The following is a 27980-nucleotide window of genomic DNA, read 5'->3' as shown; positions in this document are numbered from 1 at the left end:
CGCTTGCATTGAGAAACCGAAGAAGTAGTGTTTTTAATGACTTGGTTAGGGATGAGACCATTTGTCACAGGTCTGAACTCCTGATTATATGGCTTCTCTACCTTATTCTGTCCAGGAATGAAATAAATGGTAGCCATGATACAAGTAAAATAAATACGCAGGTTATAGAGAATGTGTGTTGTTAAGGTCTCTATCCTTGTTCAGGAGCAGAAGGACGTGTGATATTGTAGGTCATTTTTTTTTCTTTGATCCTTCTTGAGCATCTGTTATTCCACAGAGATAATGTTGTATATGACAAATTAGAACAAACAGGGAAGATTCTTTACCATTATTAAACAGTCAAGGTCTTTGTTCTAAGTTTTGTACCTTTCCCCCCAAAGCAGAATCCCAAAAGGGGATCCCCAAACCAGTTCAATATTTTAGTACCCCTACATCATGTGACAGGATGGCATTAGCCATTTTATACTTTTTTGTATATATGGAATGAAAACCTAAAGAACAATTTCTCCATGAAATTTTTAATCCACCTCATTTCCTCTCTGTTTTAGATTGTAAGCTTCTTGCAGGCAGGGTCCATTCATTCAGTCACTCAGCAAATACATGAACAGCTTCTGGGTGCTAGGGCCTCACTAGATAGACAGTGAGGATAGTGGTTAAGAAGACACACTTGGTCCTCGCCCTTGGCGGCTTTATAGTCCGGCCAGCAAAGGGGCTGAATAGAGATGGTCTCAGTTCAGAGTGATAAAAACTCTCACAGGCCCAGGGCACACTTGAGAGCAGGAAAAACAGATGGAGGAGCTGTCAGGTAAGGAAGGACAATCTATAAAAGTAATGTCTAAGTGGGGATCCCACAAGCAAGCAGGAGCAAGCCCTGTATGTTCTCCAGACCCCGAATCTGGGTTCCTCCTTACCCTTCATATTAAGTGTTAACATTACCTGCGTTTGAGAACATGGAAACGTATGTAACTTCCTTTCTCTTCGATTTTAACCCTTCTTCCATCCCTAGCACACATTTCTTGTGCATTTTATGCCCTCCCACATGTAGTTCCTTTCTCCCTTTGTTTCCTGTGCCATTATTTCTTACCTTGACTGCACTAATAGCCTCTGAACCCTTCTGATAGGATGGCATAATGGAGGTCACATCATGGCATTGACCGCGTGCCACCGTGCACTGACTTATCTGTGTAGGTGTCTTCCTCAGGAGGAGGTTGGTGTGCCGTCAGCTTGCAGCCAGGGCGCACCAGCCACAGTGAGCTGCACTTAGCTGGCAAGTCAGTGCGGTACTGACTGCCGTGATCAGTGACTTGGCTGTAGATTTTATGCAGTCTCCTCAGTCTGTACAACTAGCAGAATTATTATATATTTTAATAGGCAAAATAAAGATTCTTTATAAGAATCTTTAAGTATAAGCCTGATTTGTTATGAATAAATTGAAATTACGTGGTTAGACCCCTGATTTGCAGCTGACACTATGAGATTAAAGGTCTCAGTTATTCATTGTGGATTTTAAAGGATATTTTTAATGATGTTGGCTGGCTTATCCCATTATGTGGTCTGTTTATTAGCAGCTTTTGGTACACAGATGGCTTTGTTTGAGTGATTCTTTCAAGTCAAGTACCTTATAAAATAACTTAAATTTGCTGATAATTATCCTACTTTTAAATGGCTGAGTAATAGGCTTTAATTTTTAGGCATTTAAACACTTTGGATATGATTACAAATTCTGAGACTACAGTTGCTTATGTTTAGACACAGAAATGTTCATCTTGAGAAATTCTGAAGGATTTACCGGTTACTGCCTGTTTCTCATTCACATGCTTACTGTGCTCCTTGCTGTGTAGAAGTGGTCAGAATTGGTATCATTATGGTGTTGTGAGTCCTCTTCCCTTTTCTCTTCTAATTCTAGCTGTGAAGATTATGTGCAGAAGTCCTGCATGTGATAAAAAAAAAAAAAAAGTCATTGATCACTAATTAAAGATCTGAAAAGGAGAGTTTTCTTTACTAAGGGATGACTAAGTACAAAAAAAGGCATTTTGACTGTTTCTTCTTTAATGGTGAGCGGGATGATTAAGTGAGTGTGTGTGGTTTCTGGTTTTATTTTGAAATCATATCCATGTCTGTAGAACATAGCAGAAGTAGATGTGTGGGGCAGAAAAAGAATGGTTCACAAGCCTCTCAACGGAATCACTAAAACATAGCCATTAAATGGCCAAAATATTGCAGGGTGTGGTAGGGGAAGCAACCATTTTTAAGGTGGAAGTGAATAAGAAATATTATAAAAAGGAATTCTTTATAGAAGTCCAGACTCTGGATAAGACTCCTGGTTCATTGATTATCCTTTGTCTTTATATTTGCTAAGGAAAGTAAAAACACTTGGGGTTGGAGGGGAGGGGGGGGTGTATCTTAATCTTAGGAGTTGGTTAAGATTTCCTCCTAGTCAATAAATTGCCATAGTGGGGAAGCGTTTAAGTTCTTGCCCCACCCCCATCCCTGCCTCCTCCTCTTAATTTACCTGACTCACAGTGGGTCTTCTGTTCCAAGGCTGCTGTCACCCCTGGGCCATGTCACTGTTCATGTGGGCAGTCCACCCAGCATGCCCACCTCATCCCTGGAAACCGCATGTCCCTCTCTCTTCGCTGCCTCCCTCCCGTGGGCAAGGCCGGGTCCTCGGGATCTTCTCTCCCTGACACACATCCTCACACTCAGACCCTGTGCTCTGCGGTCCCGGCCTCCTGTGCTTCCACACTCCCTCACTCAGTTACTTCCCCATCTCTGGCTTTTGTCCTGATCCAGATTTCCAGCTGCTCCTTTCCCAGCCCCAGGTCCTCTCTCCCCTTCTTCCACAGTGGTCAGGACGGGAAATGCTGTCTCTCCGACGATCCTAGCCTTTTTGCCCATCTGCTTGCTATCAGCATCCATGACCTGCTCCAGCCCCGGACCAGCCTTTCTCTCCCTGCGCTCAGGCTCCTAAATGCTAGGGGAAGAAAATCTTCCTGGTGGAGAAAATCAGCCAGTTTTGCCACTTGAGCTGCTAGAAATCCAGTCTTCAGCCTAGATCTGTCTCCCCCAACCTCTGGCTGTCAGGTCTGAAACTCAGCTGCCATCCTTCCCGCCTCTTTTCTCTGACGGGCAGAAGGGGCCCTTCGTTCCTGTCTGAGGCAGCCCTTAGGTGCTGTCTTGACACTGTCCCATCTCACCTGTTGAAGGCATCTTGCCCTAAAAGGTTAGTGACCTTTTAGGCATGTGTCCCTAACCCTCCCTCTCTGTTGTCCTCCTACTTGAGCCATTTAAACTCAGGCTTCCTCCAGCTGTGACTCTCCCTCCAGCCACTGCTCTTTAGTTTCCTTCTCCAGTCGAAGTGTTCGAAATAAATAGGTCACTGTGTCCATTGTTCACCTTCCAGTCACTTTGACTCAAGGAAGTTAGGTTCCACCCTCCCGAGCCACACGGTAACTCCCGAGAATGTCACTGCTGGCTTCCTTGTCGCTACTCTAGGGGATTCTTTGCATTCTTACCGTGGTACCGTTTAACATGGCTGACCTTCGTTTGCTTCTTCACTTTTCTCTAGCCTCTGTTTTCCATTACTTGCTCTTATTATTTCCTTTTTCTTTTTATAGCTTCCGTTTCTCTAGCTCATCCTTGCTCTCCCTTTTGGGCTTCTTCTCTGATCCTCTACTGGGGACGTTCGTCAGGGGTCCCCCCGCACTGCTCCTTTTCATCTGACTCTTTGTTTCTTCCGGGGCTGTCTCAGCTCCTCACTCAGGAAGTAGTCATGGCCCTTGAATGCAGAGCATGCGCGGGCACATTCTCGCAGTCTGGTGCAGCCTTCAAAACACTTTTAGTTCCTGAAATGGCAATGTTCTCTGTCTCTCCCAGAGCCTTTACGTGTACTGTTTCCTCTGCCTAGAACATTCTACCTTGCTACTTCTAGTTCTTCCTTTCAGTCACATCTTTCCCTAGATCCAAGTTAGGTACCTCTTTCCCTAGATCTACTCCCCTTTCCCCAGATCCAAGTTAGGTACCTCTTCTAGGTCCTCCCATGACCCCCGTATTTCCCTTCTCGTAGCATGTTGTGTGGCTGTGCTGTAGTCCTATCCACTGTCCTTTAGTTGCCTGTTCACTGACAAATTTCCAAGTCACCTGTCAAGTCTTAAAAATGAGTCGGGACTGCTTTTGTCTGAGTCGTTTGTATCTCTTAGTACCCCTCATTGTACCTGGCATATGGAAGGTGCCCAGTAAGCTGTTCCTGAACAAGTGGATGAGCTGTGCTATTCAGAACGTTCACAAATTGGGGTGGCTAGGTGGCTTAGTTGGTTGAGCGTCTGGCTCTTGACTTTAGCACAGGTCACGATCTCAGGGTTGTGAGATGAAGTCCTGTAGAGCTCCACTCAGAGATCCTGTCTCTCCCTGGGCACTCCCCTCCCCCCAAAATGTTCATGAACTGTTTGATAAGGAGGATCGAGTTTATAATATTGTGGAGACCATATGTTACTAACCCACCATCGATTCAGCACACACTTTGTTTTCTTTGTTTTGTTTTTGTTGCTTTTTATTATTTTTTTGTGTCTGACATACCCTCCCTCCCCCAGTGACATTAGAAGTCTGAGGGACAACCATGTGTAATTCTGGGTGTCTCCCTCAGAGTGCCTTGTGTATCCTCGGATTTCATTTCAGTGGGCCTAAACCCAGATATATTCATGCATACACATAAACAGATCCCACACCTAATGGAACAGAGTCTCATCTGTGGTCTGTCCTTGCCTTCCTCAGCTGGCCCGGCCTCTGTGCCATGCGCAGACCATGCCAGTCTGGAGGGGCAGTTTCCCTGTGGCTTATTAGCTGTTGTGTTCCAGCATGCTGGCCAATTATGAGAGACAGCCACGGTATGAAAGTCTCCCTCGCTCAGACTTCATAGGTTTGGTAGCCGGGACTGACCAATGCTGACAGGAAACAGAGGCATTTATTAAAAGCAGAGAGTTGTCAACTTGCAGGAAGCAAAGCTCTTGTTAGCATATGATTTTGTGGTTGGTTTGGTGCAACTCTGTAAAGAACAGAACTAGGCAGGAATGGGGGCTATGTGCTTGGGTCTCTAAAGTTAGAGCCTTTTTCCTAAGTAAATTGCCTTTAGAGTTTCATTTGTTTGGAATTTCCTGAGATTTGGATCTTGCCAGAAAGTTCAGAGCAAAAAAAAAAAAAAAATTGGGGGCAGGTGAAGCATTTGCATCTGAAACGAAGTCACTGTTTTTGTTTTTTACTTTTTCTTAACATATGATCGTTGGTTCAGCCCTGAAGATTATTCCATTATTTGTGGATCTTAACCTTTCTCTCATCTTCTGGATCTTACGAAACAGGCGGTTTTGTTTGAGTGGAGAAGAGGAGGAGAGGAATAAAAATAAACGCCAAAGCCTTGTCTCTTGCCTGGGCAAGCTCGGCTTTATGGCTTGGAGCGGAATGACACATCTAATCTGGTGAAGAAGGGATACTTAAGGTTGGCTTGGCTTCTTCTTGTATTTGATTTTTTTTTTTTTTTTTGGAAGGTCTTTCTTTTAAACTGGAATTTTTACGAGAACGTAACCAAATTTAGAATAGAAGCACTTAGTTTTGCGATTTGCTGAGCACCTATTTTAAAACTGTTCTGGTAAACAGCTTGGGGCGAAGATTGTTTTCAAGTGAATTGAGACCCCTCTCGTGACCCCTCTGACCCAAAGGGAGTCCTGCTCTTCCTGGTCCAGCGGCCTTTCCTCCAGATGTGTTACTTTCCTGGAGCCCCAGGATTGCCTTTCATCAGAGTAACGGAGTCTAAACGGAATAGAGATTTCTTCTTAGATTATAGCACTTGCTTGCCTTCATTCTGCTTATGTCCATGAGAGCAGCAGATCTGACTCCTCTGTGTTATTTACTGAGCTTGTTTTGTTTTGTTTTAAGTAATTCTCTACACCCAGCATGGGCTTAACCCTGAGATCTGGAGTCCCATGGTCTACCGACCGAGCCAGCCAGGCACCCCTATTTACCGAGATTTTTTAAAACCTAAAAATGCCTGTAAACAAGGTTGAAGGGTCAGAGGTAGAACAGTTAAGAACAGAGTAGAAATAGCTTTAAAGACGGGGTTGTTGGCAGGAGTCTTATAAAACGTGTTGAAGGTTGTGTGGGAAGCAATAAGCATTTGTGTTCCAGTGTGTTGGGTTTAAGCAAACTTATTCGGTCCCCATGTTGCAGGCTGTGTGTCATTGAGTCCCCACCCACAGGCGCACTCTTTGTCCTGTTTTCTCCCTTCTTTGCTTCCCCCACCCCCACTGCAACCACCACTAGCAATTACCGGCATGTTGGATCTTGAGGCTGCTTCCCTATAAGGATACGGGGCATGTGGTGTTGGTTATAGACATGGTAACCAAGTTCTGTGGGTTCTCTCCCGTGTACCTCGTGATGTTTGACTGCCTGCAGACCAGCAGTAAACTGTCTTTTCTGCTGTCTGGTCCATCTGTTGTTGCTCGCTGCCTCTGCATTGAGGGTGCACGGATGGCCTGCCTGTGCCAAGTGGGGAGCATGGACGAGAGAAGCAAGCCCAGGCTGAAGCAGGTTGGGAAGGGTTAATAAACAGCCGGAAAGCTACCACAGTATGTCCGTAGAGTAGAGCAGGGTCAGTGTATGGCAAAATTTTGTGTTGGTGAGTTTTTATTATTTTTTTTTATTATTACTATCTCCATAGAGCCCTTCGTAAATCGACATGCCTGGGTAAAAGCCGTGGCTAGTGGTCTGTGTCATGGAGTACCTCAAAATTTATTACCATCCACAGCAGCCCCTTAAATCCTATTTGGGTCAGCTCACAGGAATTCTGTTCAGATGGATGTTTCTGGCTGGCATAGAGTCAAAATGGTCACCAAGCATGAAAGTACAGGCATTCCCTAATACACAAATGTGTCTGCTTCAAAAGTTTGAAAGTTGGTTGTCTGGGACTTGGAACAGTTTTCTATAGAATCAGTGTTATAAATAGTGATTAGGTTCCAAGCTCACCTGTGGAAACTTTTTCATCTGCAGTACACCTGAAATATTCCCATTAATATAACAGGTACTTCCCCATAGAATTAGTGTATGTGATAGTGATTAGTAGTGCACATAATAGTGATTTTACAAATAAGAACCGTTCCGGAGTCCATCTTGGGGGTAATACGTATGCGGTTACATGCGGGGAAGGTGGGTGTGGGTATGGGTTAATGTCTCCGCTTCCCATGCTACACTGGCACTCTATGTGATTTTGCTCCTCACTTCTGTGTAGTATGGACGCCTGTGGATTTTGGAGGCAGGCTGGAGTTAAGGATGCAGGGGGTAGAGAAGAACTGAGAAGAACACAGTTAGGCCAGAGTTTCTGGGGCTGGAGAGCGATGACAGCTCCTAAGGACTCTTCTGGGGCCTGGCTCTCTCTTTTCCTTACCCTCTTTTTGTTTTCCTCTGGGGTCCCCAGGCATTGGCATTGGCCTATTTTTTTCCTTGGTTACCATTTTGTTGCTTCTGAGCAGGGGCTTGTCTCCGGTCTATAACCAAATACCCTATCTGTCCTGCTTTGGGAAGAAATATATACTCTTTTTGAGGTTTTCTAAATTAAATGTTGCGGCAGAGTTATCCCATGTTACTTTTGCTGTGAGAAATTATAGAATCCCAGATGACTACACTTTATAAACCAAATGAATTTCAATCTCCTTCTCCTCTTTTATACATCCCATTGCAGAAAATAACAGCTTTTATAAAGAATGTTGCCTCCCTTGGTTTTAGTTCTGATTTTGTTTTCAGAGAAGACCTTTCTGCGATAGTCCATGATGTGATGCAGTGCACTTCCTACTCACCCACTCTAGAACTGTCCTCTGCAGTGTTGTAGAGTCCAAGATGTCTTCTGCCAGGAGAGAGGCTAAACCTTGGGATCAGTCTTGACTATGGTCTCTTACAGCTTGACTCCTGTTTCACATGGTACAAAGATAGTCTTTCTTTTTGGGCAAGGACTGGCAACACCAGGCAAGATAGCAGGCAGGACCTGGGAGGGCTGAATGGCGCAGCAGGGCCTGGCCCTGGCAGTGTTGTGGGAAAGCGTCTGCCTGTGGTCCAGGTCTCTCCTCTCCTGCGGATATTAACATCCCTCTCCCTGAACACATAGACAACTCAACCTGTACCTGATTTTTGTCCTCCACTAAACACTACCAAAATGCTCGGACATTGGGCTGTTAGCTGATGTAGATAACAGGGCTGAGCCCTCCCCTCTAGCAGCTCGCGCACTTTCGAACTGGCTTGTGGAGACCATAGAGCTGAAGGTTCTCGGCCCATTCATACCCAGCTTTTTGTCCCTGACTAGATGGCTCTGTTTCCCTTCTGAGCAGAAAGGGACACTGTAATGCACACCTGGAAAGGAGGGTTTGATGCACTACTTCTAAAAGGTACTGCTTCTGAAAGGTTCCATCTGGCAACATTGTAATCAAGAAGATGGGTCAGGTGGAGCTGAAGGAGGAATGTGGGGGCTCTCCCAAACTACAGATGGTTCCACAAGTACATTCTGGCATAGTGTGGTGAAAGTTTCTGGCATTTTTTCTCCCTTAATCAAGGGCACAGAAGAGGGTGGGGGGGTGGGGAGGTTGTCTGGTCATAGATGCTGTTACAAACAATGGGTCTTGCTTTTTAGCAAATCTTACCCAAATGAGACTTTAGATTTTTCTCTCTGTAATTTCCTAGCATTTCTTCTGAAAAATATATAATTATTTTTGCCACAAAATCACTCAAGCACTTGTCTTTTTTTTTTTTAACCTGTGCAAATATGCTACATTCTTTTAAAATGAGATCAGCAATGGGATACCCAAAAGATTTTATGTATTTTCTAATACATTCTTTTTATATTAAATAGGTTTCTGTAGATTTTCGTATGCTTTTTGAGGTTTGTTCTGTGATGTAGACCACTGCTTTATAGCTTGATTTTTTTTTTTTTAAACCACTAAGAATTTTTTTCTGCTTTGAGAAGTCCATTGCGTGATTATAAAATCAGGGGATACTTATATTTACCTATCTGTCTGTGGTGGCACTAACTCAAAATCTAATCTTCGACTCTCTGATTTACCCTTACATCCAGCTGATGGCCAAGTCCTCCACCTTCATTCTTGGCTGTATGTCTGAACTGCTTCCCCTTCCTCCTGATCTGTTTCCTTTAGGGCATCCAGGCCCTCGGCCCTCCTGGTCTCTGGCCTTTTACAGTTGCCTTCAGCTGTTTTGCTCTCTTGGCTCTGGTCCACCCGAGGAATCCTCTGCCTAGAGGGAAATCAGGATTTGGTTACTGAAAGAAAGCCACTAGAAAGAACATCCGTCAGCTTCTGAGAGGCGAAATAGTGTTTTTTGCAGCATGCTTTCCCTTTTTAATATTTAGCATTTTATATGATGTAACTTTTGTTTTTATTATTTTTTAAATATTTATTATATTTTTATTATATCTATTTTATTCTTTATATATACGTGTGTGTGAGTATGTATATTTATTTCCTTCTTAGCTGGCATGTGAACCCTCTGAGAACATGCAATCGTGTATTTCACATCTTCGTGTTCTCAGTACCTAAAGTACCACAGTGTCTGGCCCAGCATTGCCTTGTGGACTTGCACACACTGAACCTTCCTTAGTTAAACAGGACATAGTGTTATCCTCCCTGCCCCCCACCCCAAACCAAAGACGTTCCTTTGAATACCGCATTGTCCTGGCAGACCACACCTTGATACCTCCTGTAGGAGAAGGGAGGCTGCGGTTGAAAGAGAAACAAGGGGTTAAGATCTGGGCTTTAAAATATCTGCGGCTTCTATGCTGGCCATTGAGGGTGTTTTTTCCAAAGTTAATCTTAATTGCATGTGGTTTTGCTTCTTGCTAACTATAGAATTTAGTTGCTGTGTAGGATTGGATACTTCTGTAAATCCTTTAGAAATGTTTGTGGAATGAAATGAACCATATGAAGGACTCAGCACTTAAGTAATCTACCTAACAGTTCGTCTTGAACAGGAGAGTCCTCTAATTTTCCCTATAAACCATTATGACGCTCACCTATAAATCCATGTAAGTCATTCTGGCACGTAACTCATCACGAGTTTATTGGGCACCTGCAGGTGCCAGGCAGTGTGCTAGGCACTGACAAGGACAGGAGTGATGGGGAACATAGACCTGTGGTCTTTTTCATGGTCCTAGGGAGGAGAGAGCTGAAGCCATCACACAAACGATTAATCTTGTTGTGGAAGTGCTATGAAGGACACTTAAGGGTGCCAGGAGGGTGTTGAAGGTTGGACTTCAAGCTGGTTGCAAGGGGTCACTGAATGGGTAAGGGAGGCCTGAAGGAGCGGGTGGGCGAGCCTCTCTGTTAGAAATAGCTTAGCCTTTTCCGGAATAGGGAAGGCATGCCAGAGTGGCCAGAGTACTGGTCTCTAGTGTATGTCACCTTTTTTTTTTTTTTTTTTTTTAAGATAGGGCTTCTTCTTTTTTTTTTTTTTTTTTTTAATTTTTTCTATGAATTTTTCTAATTATTATTATTATTTTTTTAAAGATTTTATTTATTTATTTGACAGAGAGAGTTCACAGTAGACAGAGAGGCAGGCAGAGAGAGAGAGAGGGAAACAGGATCCCTGCTGAGCAGAGATCCCGATGCGGGACTCGATCCCAGGATCCTGAGATCATGACCTGAGCCGAAGGCAGCGGCTTAACCCACTGAGCCACCCAGGCGCCCCTGTATGTCACCTTTTGAGAGAATGACTCCTGGAAGTTTATTTATTGCTAGAAAGTAGTACTTCCCCTTTGATTATACAAATTTCATTTTATTTTATCTTATTTATTTTTGTTTTAAAAGATTTTACTTATTTATTATACAGACAGAGATCACAAGTAGGCAGAGAGGCAGGCAGAGAGAGAGGAGGAAGCAGGCTCCCCAATGAGCAGAGAGCCCGATGCGGGGCTCGATCCCAGGACCCTGGGGTCACGACCTGAGCTGAAAGCAGAGGCTTTAACCCACTGAGCCACCCAGGTGCCCCAATTATACAGATTTTAAAAATTAAGGATTTGTTTTATAGTAGAATTCTGTGATTTGTTGAACTGTCCTGTATTTACTTTCCTCCTATTACTTGAGATTTTATAAAATATTTTTTAAATGTCCAAAGTCTTGATTATGTCCTTTCAACCTTGTTAAGAAACCTTTATAATTCTAATTGATACTGTATTTCATTGTAAAGTAAAAACAAAGAATAAAAATTTGCTCTATCCCTGTCACTGTGTAAGTACTACAAATATTTTGTCTGTATTCTGCAGATTAAGATTTTAATTTTTTTTAAAGATTTATTTTAGAGAGAGAGCCATGAAAGCACAAGCGAAAGTGTGAGCATGGGAGGGAGGGGCAGAGGGAGAGGGAAAGAGAATTCCAAAGCAGGTCCCCTCTGAACACGGAGCCTGACGCAGGGCTCAGTCTCAAGGCCCTGAAATCATGACCTGAGCTGAAATCAAGAGTTGGATGCTCAACCAGCTTAGCTACCCAGGTGCCCCTAAAATTTTATGTTTTTAAAGGTTTTATTTATTTAGAGAGAGCGAGTGTGCATGAGTTGGGGGGCAGGGCAGAGGAAGAGGGAGAAGCAGATTCTCTGCTGAGCAGGGAACCCGTTGCAGGGCTAGATTCCAGGACCCTGAGATCATGACCTGAACCAAAGGCAGACACTTACTCGACTGAGCCATCAATGTGCTCTTCTGATATTTTATTTTTAAGAGATCTCTACATCCGTGGGGCTGGAATTTATAACCCTGAGGTGAAGAGTCACATGTTCTACTAACTCAGCCAGCCATGCACTCTTGTCAATTATATTTTTAATTGAAATTTTTATGGAGATAATTATAGATTCATATGCAGCTGCCAACGAGAGGTAATACAGAAATCCGTTGTACACTTTGTCCCTTACCCCCCATGGTAACATTATGCAAAACTAGTACAGTATCACAACCAGGAGAGTGACATGGATAGAATTTGCCCATCTTATTCAGATTTCGGTTTTACTTGTATTCATTTGTATTATTTGTTTTCCATAGACCCTTGTATCAGTAATGCTATTTTTGATGCTTTAATTATAGGGTGTTGTTTTTTTTTTTAAATCTGCCTGTAAGAAGCATCCCTTCCCCTAATCATATATCCCTGGCATGCCCTCTGTGTTTTCTCTGAAGCTGTTTAAAAAACAGCTGCCTACATGAAAAGAAGTAGATTGAAAACAAATTGTCAGTCTGAATGTACTTTACCAGTATTGTGGTTGTTTACAGATTGTTTAGCTAGTTCAGCCAGACTAGCTGGCTAGTTTGGCTGCTGAAAGATACTGTGGATGGTTTCTAACCAAGAGAGAACCATTTAGTGTCATTCAGAATGGACTGAAGTATTAACTGTCGGAAAAAGACCTGACAGTGATAAAAATGTCTAGTTGCTTGTGATTTTAAAAAAGCAGAGTAAGTAGAAGAGTTAAACATCCAGGGAAAGTATCAGTAACAAAGGAGGCTTTTTGAGACCTTCGCTCTTACTCTTGAATGAACATTCTCAGGTGGTAACAGATCATGCGGCCGTCGATGACTGCTCCTCTGTGGGACAAATAACCAGAAAGATACGCACCACTCCAGTGGATACGCACGTGGGCAGTTGGTTGTCAGCGGTCATAGGATTTTCATATGTGATCTGGTTTTCAGTGTTGCTTGGATTTTTCTCAATGAGAATTTTTCATTTGGGGTGTATAAAAAGGAAAGAAACAGTAGATGCATGAAAAGGACGTTGTTTTAGAGTGACTGAGTTCCAAAATCATGAAGCGGGCGGAGGGAAGCAGGATGGTTGATGCTGCTTGCCCGGTTGCATGCCTCCAGAGCACATCAGAGCACCACAGAGCAGATAGTGGGCTGGAGAAAAATTAAAAGCAGAAGTATCTGCCAAGGGACTTTATCCAAGCAAATGGAAAAGGCCCAAAGAGAGAAACTGGTTAGGTACGATTGTGAGGTTAGAGTTTGGGCAGTGGAGAAGGCAGGGAGCTCTTTCTGTCCAGAATAGCATCTCTCTGGGGAGGTTAGACGCTCCCTGGTTTAAAAAAAAAAAAAATTTACTGTGAAGTTCTAACTGGCCTTACTTAACAGTTCTCAACAATTAAAATGTGGTAACATAAGAATAGAAGGAACCTACTTAAATAGAATTTATATCTCGAACTTAACTGGTAAAATGCTGAAGTGGTTTTTAACTTAAACCAGCTTTCATTGACCATTATTGTGGAGGTTCTAGGTAAAGTAATAAGAAAAGTAGATCATTACTAAAGTACCGGTAGATACAGATACAGTGTATTTGCTAACGCAATTGATAGACTCCTAGAAAACGCGGTTTAAAAAAAAAAAAAACCCTGAGTAAATGAAGGCTGGTTAGATGGCTGGATTACGAGATTATATTACAGGATAATGTGTCTAGTGTGAGCCCGTCTGTAAAAACAAGCAGTAAGAATTCATGATTTATGTTTGCGTATGTTTGGAGAAAATTTGGGAGAGTAGACACTGACTAGACTGTTTACCTTGGTTAAGTTGTTTTTATTGCATCTTTGTATTCTCTACTTGGGACATGTTGTTTTTATAATTTCTGAGAAGGAACTTTCGGTATTGAAGAACGTTTGTATTCCTCTAATGATTCCTCTTGCACAAATCTTTATCATGTACCCTTGGTGCCCTCCGTGTTCGGCTGTTACTGTGGTGCCCTTCTGTGAGCAGGACTGATGGTACCTGGTGGGCATTTATTCCTGTTCCTGTCCTCCGTCGCCAGCATCTGATTTGAGCTACTCTCAGTTGATTCTTGAAGATTCTCAGCCGATATTCATAAAACCCATCAACGAGATAAAAATTCTTTCCATTCTGCCTCCCATACCCCCTCTTGATAGTTGTACTCCATGTTATTACACAGTGCACGGTCTCCCTTACCGCTTACCGTCCTGGTTTTAAATCAACTAGCACATACTAAGGCTACTACCCATTCTTCCCCAAGTCTCCTTTGTCATATCGGTTGCTTGATGCTCATTCTCTACCAGATATCTCTGGACAGGTTATGGAACAATATTCTGTGAATTGATAATGCATGTTCTTAACAGTATATCTGCTGCCTTTAAATTTGAAGACCACTTTGCCTGAATATAAAAATCTTTGGATCACATTTTTTTCCTTAAGTGATTTAAGTATATTGCTTTATTATCTTCTGGTATAAAGCATTACTATGAGTGTCTGACAGCCTAATTATCTTTCCCTTAAAAGTCACTAGGTCTTTTTTGCAAGATTCTGAAAGGATTTTTTTAACCTTTTATTTCAAAGTCTGATCATTTATTAAACCATACCATGGTCACAATTTTCATTCATTCTCCTCCAAAAAAGTGTATTCATTCATTCTCCTCCAAAAAGTGTATTCTTTCAGTGAAGAATTTCGTACCTCTTTTTTTTTTTTTTTTTTTTTTAAAACCTTAGTTAAGTCTTGATTTAGAGTTTTCAGTATTTCTTACATTGCTTTGGGTTCCCTTTTCAGGGACTCAGCCTGTTCAGTTTGATCTTCTTTGCCTGTAATCTGTTTCTTTCACCTTCTCTCAAAAATTTTAAAATCTTTCCTTATTTATTAAAAAAAAAATTGCGGGGTACCTGGCTGGCTCAATCAGAGCATGTGATTGTGGATCTCAGGGTCATGGTTTTGAACCCCACAATGAGGGTAGAGATTACTTTTAAAAGCTATACTATATTTAGGTTGAAATTATTTTTAAATATGGGGCACCTGGGTGCTCAGTCCATTAGTGTTTGACTCTTGGGTTTGGTTCAGGTCATGATCTCAGGGTCATGAGATGGAGCTTTGCCTTGAGCTTCATGGTGTCTGTTTGAGATTCTCCCTGTCCTTCTGCCTCTCCTGCTCATACCTTCTCTCTAAAAAAATCTTTTTGATTTAAAAAATTAAGTATGATTTCAAAAAATTTTACATAAAAATTATAGTAGTACAAGGAGGCTATTTCTGTTTGTTTCTTTAAAAATTGTTTTAGCCCCCCCTTTTTTTTTCTTTCAAGGAATTAAGCGTGTTGTTTTGCACTCGTGATCCTCCTTGTTTTGTCTTCATTTCCGAAAACATATTTTCCTTTAACTTTTAATTTTTTCCTGATGTCTTTTACTTCTCTTTTCAGATCATTCTTCTTTTCAATGACCTTGATTCTTGAGTTCTCATTCTTGTCTATATTGTTCTTCCAGAGCTTCTACCACTTTCTTAATTTCTGTTTGCTAGTTGGATGAGTTTTCGTGGTCATTTCTCTAGCTGGCTTTTATTTTCTGTAAAGATAGTGCTGTGTCCCTTGCTGTCTTCCGTAGACTAACTCTGTGTGGAATTCAAGTGCTCCTTGTCTTCACATCATTTTTAAGTGAACAGTTTCCTTGTAGTTTTTGGAAGGAAGGGGTGGGTCAGGTGGATAATCTAGTTTAGGGCTCTCCAGCTCCCTCTTCCGATGTCTTTGTGAAGTTATTTTAAAATTACCTTGAACTTTCAAAGATCTGCTTCATTGAAGCCTCCTCTTTCCTTAGCCCCCTTTTGCCCGTATTTGCTTAATTTGTTCTCCTCCTAGAAGCTTTTCCTCAGTGCAGGTCTTTGTCATAGGAGAGCCTTTCTGTGCCCAGTTTTGAGAGTCTCTAGGGACTGCAACGCCCCAGCACCTTGGGTGGCAGGAGAGCCTGGCCTTGCCCTTGAACTGGAGCCTGCAGAATCTGTTTCTGGTTTGGCTACTAACACAGACTGGCTGTCACACTTCACAGCACACATCTACTGGTGACTGGGGGCTCTTCCCATCTCAGAGTTGTCAGAATTAGCCGGGGTCTTGAGTCACCTTCCTCCCACACAAATGCTGATGCCATGTGGGTCTCAGTGAGTGGTTTGTCCCTATGTCTTTGCACTTGCAGGATCATACGGGTGTCTTGTCTCTGGTTTTGTTTAGTTGTTATCTGAGTTAGTTTTCTATCCTTATTGCTCTTTTTACTTATGTGGAGGAACTCGGGAGGAAGGGGAAACTGCCATTGCTGCCGTCACCTTCCCGGTCCTAAAACCAGAGTAGTCACTCCCAAACCTACATCTCATTATATCATCCCCTAACTTTGAAAAACTGAGCTTTTAGACTCTGTTTCAAGAACACTTTCAAACATAAAGAATTAGATTAGTATAATGAACCCTTGTGTATCCATCACCTAGTTTCAAAAATTATAAACTCAGGACCCATCTTCTTTCATCTGAACTCCCCACACCCCACCCCATGAACCCCTTTTAGCTCTGTTTTGTTTTGAAGTAAGTCCTAGCACCATACAAATGCTTTTTTCAGAGAAGGGAAAAAAAGACCCTGAATACTCTGGGATTGGAGAAGCCAGAAGCACCTCTAGAGGAAGGTGAAGGATCAAGGAAAGGAGATGATTGCATCCGGGGTCTGGTGCCGGTCAGCCTGGAAGTACAGTTAGAGTACAGCTTCTGGGGAGCTGGGCATCATGGCAAGCCTCGCTTGGGCACAAGGAGCTAGCAAGACCGTGCTTGCCGTGCCTGCCTGAATAGTGTTTGCGGGGTCCCCGTGTGTCATAATTTGGGAGTGCTTTGTACTCAGCTGAGCCCTGCCTCAGCCTGGCTTGGCAGCCCCATGTAAGATCCTTCCTGCTATCCCCGCCATTGGCCTGTGCCATCCCAGATTGGTAGGGAGGGTGTGTATTCGGATGGAATGTTGCCTTCTCCAGGAATGTATCACATCAGAAAATGGCTCTGCCTGCAGGGGAAGGGGTGGGGGTGGGGGGTAGAGACACATCCTTCCAAGAAACGTTTCTCTCACACCCAAGCATGCCCTGGGTATCCTAGGCAGGAAATTACTCATTACTGGAAAATCACCCGTGAGCCTCGTATTGAGCCTCGTATTGAGGTCGAAGAGAGAACAGAATTCTCACACTTAGTTCTGTCATCAGTGCTTTCTTACTGCCGTCATTTTGTACCCACTGCAGTCCTCCTGCTGTGAAGCTCTCTTGATTCCGGAGTCACAGCTCTCCCTGGCTGCTCTCTGACCTTAGCACACTCCCCGAGGAGATCCTCACTGAGGCCCTGCTTAAGTAAAAACTGGGCTGCGCTGCCCAGCAAGCTAGACCTAGTGAGTGTCTGCTCCTTTGAGCAGGAGAGACTCATCTGTCATCTCTTCTGGAAAACCTGTCCAGCCCTGTTGAATGGGGGCAGGAAGTTTAGGAAGTGTGCTTTGTGCCCTGGGCATCCCTAGGAGTCTGAGCACACCTCTGCGTGGGGTGCAGGCCACTGTAGTGTGCTGCGGCGGCCCGCTGTGCTTTCTGACCTTGGTGTGAGGACAGGAGCTTAGTCTGTGGCCCAAGCAGCGGGCTTCTGAAGTTGCCCGGAGGAAGAATGGCCATCCCTTCTGTACCCTGTGCCTCTGTGCCAAGGTTTCCTTTCAAGCAACAGTGCTGGGATGGGCTGGGCAAAACAGCTTGGGCATAGCTGTCTGATTTATTTCCTCCCATTGATGCCAGTCAGTCTGCAAAGAGAAGCGACTGGTCAGCTGGGCTGGGAAGGTCTCTTTCCTCTGTACCAGATGTGGCTTCTCTGAGTTAATTGTTCTGAATTTACTGTTCCCATTTTTACTAACTAACTTTGGTATCTTTCCCCTTTTCCTGTAGAATAGATTTCCCCTCCAATCAGTACTTCCTGCAGTATTTGTTTAAGGCCTCAGGTGGTCGTCCCCCACTAAGTGGGAACTCAGTGAGGATGAGGACCATGACCTAACCACCTGCCGCATCAACATGGCACAACTTGAAATGCGAGGGCAAAAATTGGCTCCAAGTACAATGATATATTGTGGTTTTGATTCTGAAGGTCATTGTCAAAACTCCGCTTTCGGCATCTTGTGGAAGAATCTGCTGTAAGGACTATATTTGGGTGGCAAAACCGATGACCTTTTAAAGAATTGTATAATTCTGGCTTTTAAACTATCCTGTCCTCTAATGAATATATCCTAGGTAAATTTTGTACTGTTCACTGTGAGTATTCTTGTGAAGATTGCTTTCCAGCACAGGAGGAAAACCAACATTCTGCTAGTGATTTTTTTTTTTTAAGTTTATGTATTGCTGTAACATGAAAGTGACCCTAGATTTAGTGCTTCTAAAGTTCTTTATTTATCCTGATCTTTGCAAAATGTTTGATCCACTTGGCCCTTGGGATTTATTTTCCTGCTAGTCAGTTAGTGAGCCTTGGGAGGAAGAATATCTAGCTATTGTACTATCTTTAAAGGATATTACATCTCCAATAGCTTCAGTTATTTATGTAACAATAGTGACCCCAGCTTGTGTCTAGCAATATGTATATGGATTTGGTTCCTATTTAGTTTTAGTTGTGGCATTGAGATATTGAGCAAACCCTCCTGAGGAAGGATTTGGCATCTCTCAGCCTTAAAAAAAGCTTCTAAAAATTGATTGTATGTTATTAGCAAAGGTTTACTGCCTCTTTCCATTGTGTAGAGAATGTGCTTTTCATGTGTTCAGCTCGAAAGCAGAAGACTAAAAGCCCAAGGCTGGAGAGTGTAGAGGAGGAAGGGATAGAACATTAAAAAAAAAAAAATCATCTCACTAAGTATGTTGACAAGGTAGGAAGATGTACTAATTTAATTTGTTGGGAAACTGCTACCTGTATATTGTCTAAAAGGTGTATTTTAGTTAAATATACTTTTTTTTTAAGATTTTATTTATTTATTTGACAGACAAGTAGGCAGAGAGGCAGGCAGAGAGATTGGAGGAAGCAGGTTCTCTGCTGAGCATAGAGCCCGATGCAGGGACCCTGGGACCCAGGACCTTGGGATCATGACCTGAGCTGAAGGCAGAGGCTTTAACCCACTGAACCACCCAGGTGCCCCTAGTTAAATATACTTAATAATAAAATTTGTTTTGCTGGAGGTTAGAAGTCAGGCAGTTGATATGGTGAACAATGCTTTGCCCTTTTTTTTTTTTTTAACAGAACTGCTTATGAACATGGTGACTAGAAATGGTGTTTTTAATTCTTTCTTTTATTTTGCTACAAGCTTATATACATAGTAATACATACTAGATAGATGGGGAGATTTTTATATCCCAGTCATCCTGTCCATTCTTTCCTTACAGAAGAATAAAGGAACAGTATTCATTTTAACTACAAAACTACTATTGTAGGTTTTTAAAATCTCCATACTTTAATCTCTTGTGTTCTTGATGATTTTTAATTTGCTAAATAGTTGCAAAAAATTAATCTAGGCTGTATGGTCTACTTTAAAAAACAACTCTACCTAATTGTAGGCTTTCGTTCATCTGTCTATGAAAAATAGTGATTTGTTCATTCTGAAATCAGAATTATCAGATGCAGCTGCATTTTGTTACTATTTCAACTTAGGGAAAAGGAGGGGGAGCTCTCTTTAATATACAACTTGAGCTACTGAAATACATAAGCACAAAGATTGCACTGAGTTTGGTGGGACTGATAAACTGATTGAACCAGAAGCACAGTGTGAGACTTAAAGGTTAATAATGGGCATAGTTGAAAATTGTAATTAAGGAAAATAAACTCCAGATAGATTAAGAATTTTTTTTAAAAAGTGATATTGCCATATTGAGGAAGATAGACTTTCTACAGTTAGGAGCAGTAGAGGAAATTGCACAGGAAAAGGTCAATAGTTTGGAACGCATACAAATTTAAAACTACTTTTAGACTTTTAATTACACAGGCAATGCATGTTCCCTGTAGGAAATACTGGAAAGCAATAGAACATAAAAACCACTCATCATCTTGCCAACTAGCAGTGGCCACTCCCACTGTTAGCACATTGACAGTTTTATGACCATCCTCCCACACTTAAATTTCGTTTCCCATACAAAGAAGTTTTTAAATGTACAACAAATAAAGTGGAAAAGTGGCTTCCAACAGAGACAGAATTGGTGGCTTTAAAATATATGAAGAGGTTATATGAATAAGAAAAATACTAGTATTCTCAAAGATCGGTAGGCAAAGGACAGAAGAGTTCACTATGTGTACGTTGTACAGCCGACACTGAACACCAAGTTGGGCCAAGTTGGTTAGGCTTCCTTACAAAAGCTGCATTTCCGGGGCGCCTGGGTGGCTCAGTGGGTTAAGCCGCTGCCTTCAGCTCGGGTCGTGATCTCAGGGTCCTGGGATCGAGTCCCGTGTCGGGCTCTCTGCTCAGCGGGGAGACTGCTTCCTCCTCTCTCTCTGCCGGTCTCTCTGCCTGCTTGTGATCTTTGTCTGTCAAATAGATAAATAAAATCTTAATAAAATAAAAAAAAAAATTGATTACCAAAAGCTGCATTTCCTATGCACACGAACAGCCGTTGGGATAGACCTGGGGCATTGTCTTCTCTGTGTTCCCTTCCAACATTCTGAAACATAATGAAGATATAAATTAAAATGTGTGGGAAACATTTTTCTTCTTTAGTTGATTTCTCAAAAAAACCCATGTAAGGAGAACTTGTTTATGAACTTGAGATGGGCAAATATATTTTTTTAAGATTTTATTTATTTGTTTGATAGAGAGACAGCAAGAGACAGAATGCAAGCAGGGGGAGTGGGAGAGAGAGAAGCAGGCCTCCCACTGAGCAGGAAGCTGGAGGCAGGGTTGGATCCCAGAATCCTGGAATCATGACCTGAGCAGAAGGCAGGCGCATAATGACTGAGCCACCCAGGCACCCCTGGGCAAATATTTCTTAAGATAGCCCCAGAAAGCAAACCATAAAAAAGAAAAGATTGATAAATTGAATTACACTGACATTAAGAACTTCTGTTCATCAAAAGATGCCATTAGGTTGTTTGCAGAAATAGCCCCAAATTCTTCCCACCCCTGTCTCCTTGCCCGTCTGAGTGTGATTCCCATAAAGAGGTAGAGAACCAGTTTTGAACTTGTGTTTGGCCTTGTGATATCTTGAGATTTTCTTCTGAAGCCCTAATATTATATGATATCATTCCAACTATATGAATTTTCTGGAAAAGGCAGAACTATGGAGACAGCAACAAGATCAGTGCTTGCCAAAGATTTGTGGGGAGAGGAGGAGGGATGAATAGGTAGAGCTCAGGGGATTTTAGGGCAGTGAAAATGTTTGGTATTGTAATGGTCGATACTTGTCACCATACATTTGTCAAAACAAAGAATTTACAAGACAAAGAGTGAACCTTTCTCCAAAAACACTTCAAGGGCCCCTGTGGCCTGTAGCAGTGGTATCTTGAGCTGGTACAGCTCCTTGTCCAGACGTCTTATGAGCGAGCGTGCCACCAGTTAACAAGCTTTTAATGCTTATGCGATGAATAAGTTACTTTAAAATAACTAAATTCTAGTGGCTGTAAAGTCATTCCCATGATGTTACTTTGATTGCTGCATTCAGATATACTTTCTCAAGGAGGGATTCCAGGTCACCCTGAGCATTGCGTGACTTCTTAATGGAGAAATGAAACCACCGGCTATGGGATCACAGGCTATGGCTATGGGATTTTGTCTCTTGTAACCTCGTGTAAGACTAGCTTGTTTTGGCATGGTAAATAGCAAGCGTACAATAAACCGATGATTTTAGGTTTGTCTGAAAGCCCTTTCACCAGATTGGCCCGAGAAGATTTTCTTCTGAAGCCCTAAAGTTTTTGCGACCTTTGCTGTTGGTGTAGCAACGTCCGCAGCTAGCTTCATGTCTGCCGAGTCCATCTCGTTCATGGATTAGGCTCTTAAAAAAAGACGAGCAATCTGTGTGTAGATCAGGTTATCCTTAAATTCTTAAATGGCCCATTAAGTCTGATGTGTGTGGTTTTATGCAGCAGCCTGATACCGTTGTTCTTAGGTACATCTCAGTGCTGAGACCCTCAGTTTAATCCAGGGGAAGAAGCCAAAAGAAAGATGCAAGTGCCCATAGAAGTTGGGGCTTTTGAACCGCTCACTCTGCCTTTCTGAGAGTAAGGACCGCTGATGGTGGGGTGCGGGTGTAGGTAGAATGTCCGCTTGCTTGCGGGCCTCAGTCTTTCTGTTTTTGGTTGATACTCTGTAACCCGGATGAGTCGTGGTGGTGGGTGTGTTTGTGGGCGTGCCACGTGACAGCACCTGGCTCGGAAGGGAGCATCCCGTTGATCTGGCTGTCCTCCCCAGTGGAACATGAGGTCCTTCAGCCTCATATCCTAGTACCTGCCCCATGGTCAGGGTTCAGCATATACTTAGATGAGTTGAAGGGACTCACGTACTGAATGTGAGCCTTGCTTCCTTAATCACTATGGACAGTTCTTTGGAAAGCCATATTGAAGAGCTTGGTCACCAGCTTCCTCTCTTCCCCAGATTATCACTTGATTTTTGTGGCCTCACTGAAGAACTTACCACTTCATAATGCTTTGGGGCATAGGAAGTTCCTCTCTTCTTCACCCTGATCTCCTAAGTGGTGTATAGAAAAGAATATTACATCTAGAATGTATTCGGAAAATTTATTCATTCGATGATAATAAATGCAAAAAAAGCCTTGGTGAAGGCCCCAGAATCTTGTACTGTTCTCTCAGTATTTAAGAAATTCTTAACCAAAGCTCCTTTCATTTGGACATTGTATCTTCTTCCATTCACCCTCCTGAATTACCCACAGAAGTACCATATCCATTTTATAAGCATGACTCTCAGTTACTTCAGAGGGAACATCGTGTGGGTTCCTGAGGTCCCTCCCTGTGACCGCTGAGCTTAGGGGAATTAACTGTGGAAGGAGGAAGCTGGTGGTTGGCAGTCTGGTTCCCTGTAAAGAAGGTTTATGCCTTCCACTCTCATGTCTGTCGGCTGCTGTGTCCTTAGTCAGCTGTACCACTGTCCTCCAGCCAAGTGCCAGCACCCCAGGGCCTGAAGTACTTAAACTGCCCTTATGGAAAGCAGAAGGTAAACAAAACAGAAGTGAAAGTAGAGTGCGTTTTTGAGACTGTTCTTTTACAGGAATGGCTTTGTGGTTCTCAGCATTTAAAAAGATACTGGTTCCAGTGTGCTTTATTGACATCAATTACTGTAAGTCTGATTCATTTTCTGCCTATTGATTTCTGCCCAAGGTGAAAGTCATGACATTTAACAGAAAACATAAGTGATTTTTTAGAAAAAATATGCACCAAGGATTGTAAAAATAAGATTTAGAATCAGTGACACTTGGAAAAGCAGTTTTCATACTTCTTTGTTAATTGTTCTACTTCATGTACAAATAACTTATGGTTATAGTAACTTACTGTAATGAACTCAGAATGCTGTTTCCAAATTAATTTTATCTGCCTCAAAGTTTTTCGGTAGTAAAAGACCATATTGATATGCTTTCACCAATCACAAAGTTTTTTTAAAGGTCAAATCCTCCATTTCTAAATGAGTGCTATTGTTGAAGATGGAACATAATTTTCAGTTCTGAAACTGCTTAAGATCTTAGGGAATCAAAAATAGCTATTAACTACAAATATATAAAGTGGCTTTGTTCTTATAAATGATTTAGGGTCATCATGACAGTGGTCCTTTTCTGTATTTTTTTTTAAGATTTTACTTATTTATTTGACAGACAGCGATCACAAGTAGGCAGAGAAGCAGGCAGAGAGAGAGGAGGAAGCAGGCTCCCCGCTGAGCAGAGAGCCTGATGCGGGGCTCTATCCTAGGACCCTGGGATCATGACCCAAGCCGAAGGCAGAGACTTTAACCCACTGAGCCACCCAGGTGCCCCTAAAGTGAAGAACTCTTAAAAATACAGAAAGGTGGGTTGCCTGGGTGGCTCAGTGGGTTAAAGTCTCTGCCTTCGGCTTGGGTTATGATCCCAGGGTCCTAGGATAGAGCCCCGCATCGGGCTCTCTGCTCAGCGGGGAGCCTGCTTCCTCCTCTCTCTCTGCCTGCTTCTCTGCCTGCCTCTCTGCCTACTTGTGATCCCCATCTGTCAAGTAAATAAAGTCTTAAAAAAAGTTATTTACTTTAAATGTCTATATAACCACAGAGTTTTTAAAATTGAGTGATAATGTTAAAGCTGTGTTAAGCTTCTAAAAGATATTATAGCTTGCTTTGAAGATTTTTATCCTTAATATTTTGCAGCTTAACCCTTACCCTTATGTGTCTGGGTACTGACTGTTGCTTGGGTATGTGCTGTGGCCTCTCTCCTGTGTCGTGTTTCTCATGCTCCTCTGTTCCTCCCTCCTAGCTTTGTTTACTCCTCCTTTGACTGTGTTCAATCTGGCATTTATCCTCTCTGTTGAGGTTTTGTGTCTTATTTTTGTTTTTAAATTTCCTTTCCCAAATTTCTCATTTGTTCTTTCCTATCTACTTATTCGGGTTTCATTTCTCCCTGTTTTTATCCGTAACATCTTTTTTGAAAAGGTTTCCTTCGTTTATCCCTGATCTTGAATATATTTCTCTTGAAAGTGCCTGACAGGGTGTGTAACACATTTCACATGAGACGGATTTATTTCTAGCTGATTTGTTATCTTTTTCAGAACTAGTCATCTGCTGTGTTTTGGGTACTGTGTTTACAGGCCATTTTGAGTGGGAGGGCTTTTGTTTCCTTTGCCTTCACTCTCATTCTGGTTTTGAGCCTAGCTATGCTTTGTGCTTTTCTCTACGTTTAATGGACCATTGTTCGGTGTTCCCAGCGGAGGGCAAGCATCAGAGCGTGGAATCGGCTCCGCCATCTCCACCAGATGTTCCCCTTGCCAACTTCGTGAAGGGCTTTCCAGACCCCCCATCCCGCCTGCCCTCACTGGAGAGGAATATGTAAAGCGATTTGATGATGCTTTTTTTTCCCATGTCGTTTCCCACGTGGACATACTTGTTCTGTTAGTGATTTGTAACTCGCTTATCTTGACCTCGCCGGGGGCCGTGTACAAGAGGACTCGGCGCTTTCTCAGGCTCCGGCAAGGAACATGATTGTACGTTCTGCATTCTTTTAAATGCCGACCAGTTTTTCCTTCCTTTCCCAGTCCCTCCTTCAGCCCCCACAGAAGATTCTTGGTTTACTTTTCAACATCTTTTTAAAAATTTTATACAGTCATTTCAAAACTTAAACCGAAACCAGCTTGGTGTTGGTTAGCTAAATTTTAAGCCCTTTCTTTATTATCTCAGCATTGTAGTGTATCTTAAAATTTAACAACATTGATCATATGAATGCTTGCATGTCGATTATAGGAAGGTATGAGTATAATAATATTTTTCTAAGATTTTTATAGTAAATGATATCGTTCCATTAATTTTCATATATAAAGGACACGATATTGCTTTTAGCTTGAAGGCATTTAACCTCTAACTTGGATAATTTTTGTATTTTTTAGAGTATATACAGAAATACTGTACTTTGGTATACAGTAACTTAATGTTCACCTTTATAATGAGATTTACAAGTAACAAAATTTGGTCCACACATTACTAGATTTGGTTTTTAAAATTTTAGGTTAGCGCCCTCCCCCCGCTTCTATATATATCTCCCTGTTCAGCTGGCAACTGCTGAGAGTTCCAGGAAATGAACACCCCTGTATGCTCGCTTACTGCATTTTAAATTACTGCCTTTACTGTACTTCAGCACTTCCCCTCAGTCGAGCTTGCTGTGTCCATTTCTGAAAGTCAGGACCTCCATAAAGTACTAAGTTATAGCTCGAACAATCAAATTAGGCCACCATTCTTAAAATGGGGGCCGGGGAGTGTAGATGTTGAAGGTGTGGTGGGACTTTGTAGTTCAGCTTGGTCCTGGTGAATGCAGAATACCACTGGAGTTTTTCTTCCTTTAGAGTTGTAGAACAACAGATCACTGTCAGAACCGTTAAAAGAGAACCCTTTCTGCTTTGAATCCACACATTAGTAGCTATTTTGGTACTATCTTGTTATGATACTCTGTCCCAATTGCAAAGTAAAATAATGGTATTATTATTCCAATTACTTCCATTCTGTAACAGGTAATTGAGAAAATAGGATCAGATCAGACATTTGCTTAAACATAAAAAGCTCCTTTCAGGAGCTTTTCTGTCCCATGAAATGAAGCATTTGGTATAGAGGTAGAGGACTCTGAGTCTGGGGGCTCTCTGGGACCATTCATTGATTTGTCAACAGAATTTGGTTGTGTCCTCCCCTGGGCCTGGGCCTGTGCTGGGAGGGACGGAGGGACGGAGGGGCGAGGGCCCTGGCACTTCTGTCAGCTTGCAGTTGCTGAAGGGTGCCTGTATGCTAGCTACCTCATCATGTGTGGAACAGCTTAAAAGTGACTAATGCATTTTACCACGGAGCCGATAAGGGACATTGACCTCATTGTGGGACTGAAGAGAAAAGGGTGTTAAAACCAAAATTGCTATGCTTGACTTAACGATGTGCTTACTATAAACATGAAAATATTTCTGCAAGGCTAGACTGGCTTTTATTCCTGTGCGGGTTAAAAAGAAAAAAGAATTGAAATCTCAAATAAAAAATTGTCAGCTTTTCACCCAAGTTTTACTTTGCCTCCTTGGATTTGGGAGGTGTTTGAATAATGGATACTGAGCTTTCCTGAATGTGAATTCACCTCAGGCCCTAATTCATTCTGTTAGCAGAACTTTCTAAGTATGTTAGCCCTTCGTATTTGCTGGGACATTATCTGTTACCTCCTTAAATGAGTGGGGCAGGATAGGGGTGTCTGGGTGGCTTAGTTGGTTAGGCATCCAACTCTTAATTTCTTCTGGGGTCAAGATCTCAGGGTTCTAAGATCAAGCCGCACATCAAGCCAAGGGTCAGGTCAAGCCCACTTGAGGGGGAAAGGAACACCCAGTGGGGGGTCTGCTCTCCCTCTCGCTCTGCCCCTCCCCACCTCAAGAGTGCATACTCCCTTGCTCGCTCTTGTTCTTTCTCAAATAAATAAATGAAATCTTTTATTTATTTATTTAAAAAATATTTCATTTATTTATTTGACACGAGAGAGAGACAGAGAGGGAGAGAGAAAACACAAGCAGGGGGTGTGGGAGAGGGGGAAGCAGGCTCCCTACTGAGCAGGGAACCTGATGCAGGTGCTCAGTCCCAGGACCCTGGGATCATGACCTGATCCGAAGGCAGATGCTTAATGACAGAATCACCCAGGTGCCCCTGAAATCTTAAAAAAAAGGGGGGGGGTGGATAGGAATCAAGAACCAGTTTTAGAAGTTATTGCTCACCTGGTGATGGGTATTAAGGAGGGCACGTATTGCAATGGAACACTGGGTGTGGTGCATAAAAAATGAATCTTGGAACACTGAAAAAACTAAATTAAAAAAAAATTATTTAGGTAATGTTAAAGCCCTATTCACTTCCTTGCCTCTTTTTAAATTTCCAGATCATATGTTTTGTTTATAACTTATCAAACATTTGTAGCACTGCTTTCTAACCCAGTTAAGAACTTAATTTTCTCTTGTGACAGTAGTTCACTATAGAGATTATTCAGATCATTAGGGTGCCCAGTGCCCATATAAAATGATAGAGTGTAATTTCAATCATTTGCCTATAAGTTTGGGCCAAACTTGAGCCCCCATTCAGGAACACATTATCACATTAGCTCCAGGAAAGCATGAATCTTGGATATCTAGTCCACATGCTGTTTTATTCTGTCACATTTCTGAAATCTAGAAGAATACGAAGTAGGCTCTCGAAAAGCCAGTAAAGAACTGGCTAAGAGAAGGAGGCTCTAAATAAAGAATTTATTTGTTACACGTTGGTATATTTCATTTCTTACTAGTATAATTTCTCACTTAATGTGATCCTCTCCCTGAAATGCTAAGGGATACACTTTGGTCTGGACATGTTGTTGTTTCTCATGAAGGGATGCTTCTGGGACCCCTGTTTCATGGCAAGTTCATTATTTCCTTTTTGTCTTGGCTCCCAGTTTATGCTGCATTCATCTTCTCATCATCACCTTTAAGACCTTTTATTTTATTATTTATTTTATTTTCTCTGAGTGGAAATTCTACACACTTGCT

The 27980-nt window shown here is 42.3% G+C and overlaps 1 protein-coding gene and 1 long non-coding RNA gene across 5 annotated transcripts in view; one reads left to right on the top strand and one right to left on the bottom strand.

The window, feature by feature from the left end:
- PTPN1 (protein tyrosine phosphatase non-receptor type 1) overlaps positions 1–27980 on the top strand; it is a 66693-nt gene that overhangs the window by 11522 nt on the left and 27191 nt on the right. The window lies entirely within an intron of this gene.
- On the bottom strand, positions 9–3749 carry LOC131807456 (uncharacterized). Its single transcript, XR_009344498.1, has 2 exons — positions 3516–3749; positions 9–1930 (listed from the first exon to the last, which is right to left on the bottom strand). It is a non-coding gene; the product is annotated as an uncharacterized LOC131807456 (long non-coding RNA).

This window comes from Mustela lutreola, chromosome 9, assembly GCF_030435805.1.
Source record: "Mustela lutreola isolate mMusLut2 chromosome 9, mMusLut2.pri, whole genome shotgun sequence".
Lineage (NCBI taxonomy): Eukaryota > Metazoa > Chordata > Mammalia > Carnivora > Mustelidae > Mustela > Mustela lutreola.
The sequence above is the reverse complement of the archived record's forward strand: the minus strand, read 5'-3'. Positions and strand labels throughout refer to the sequence as shown.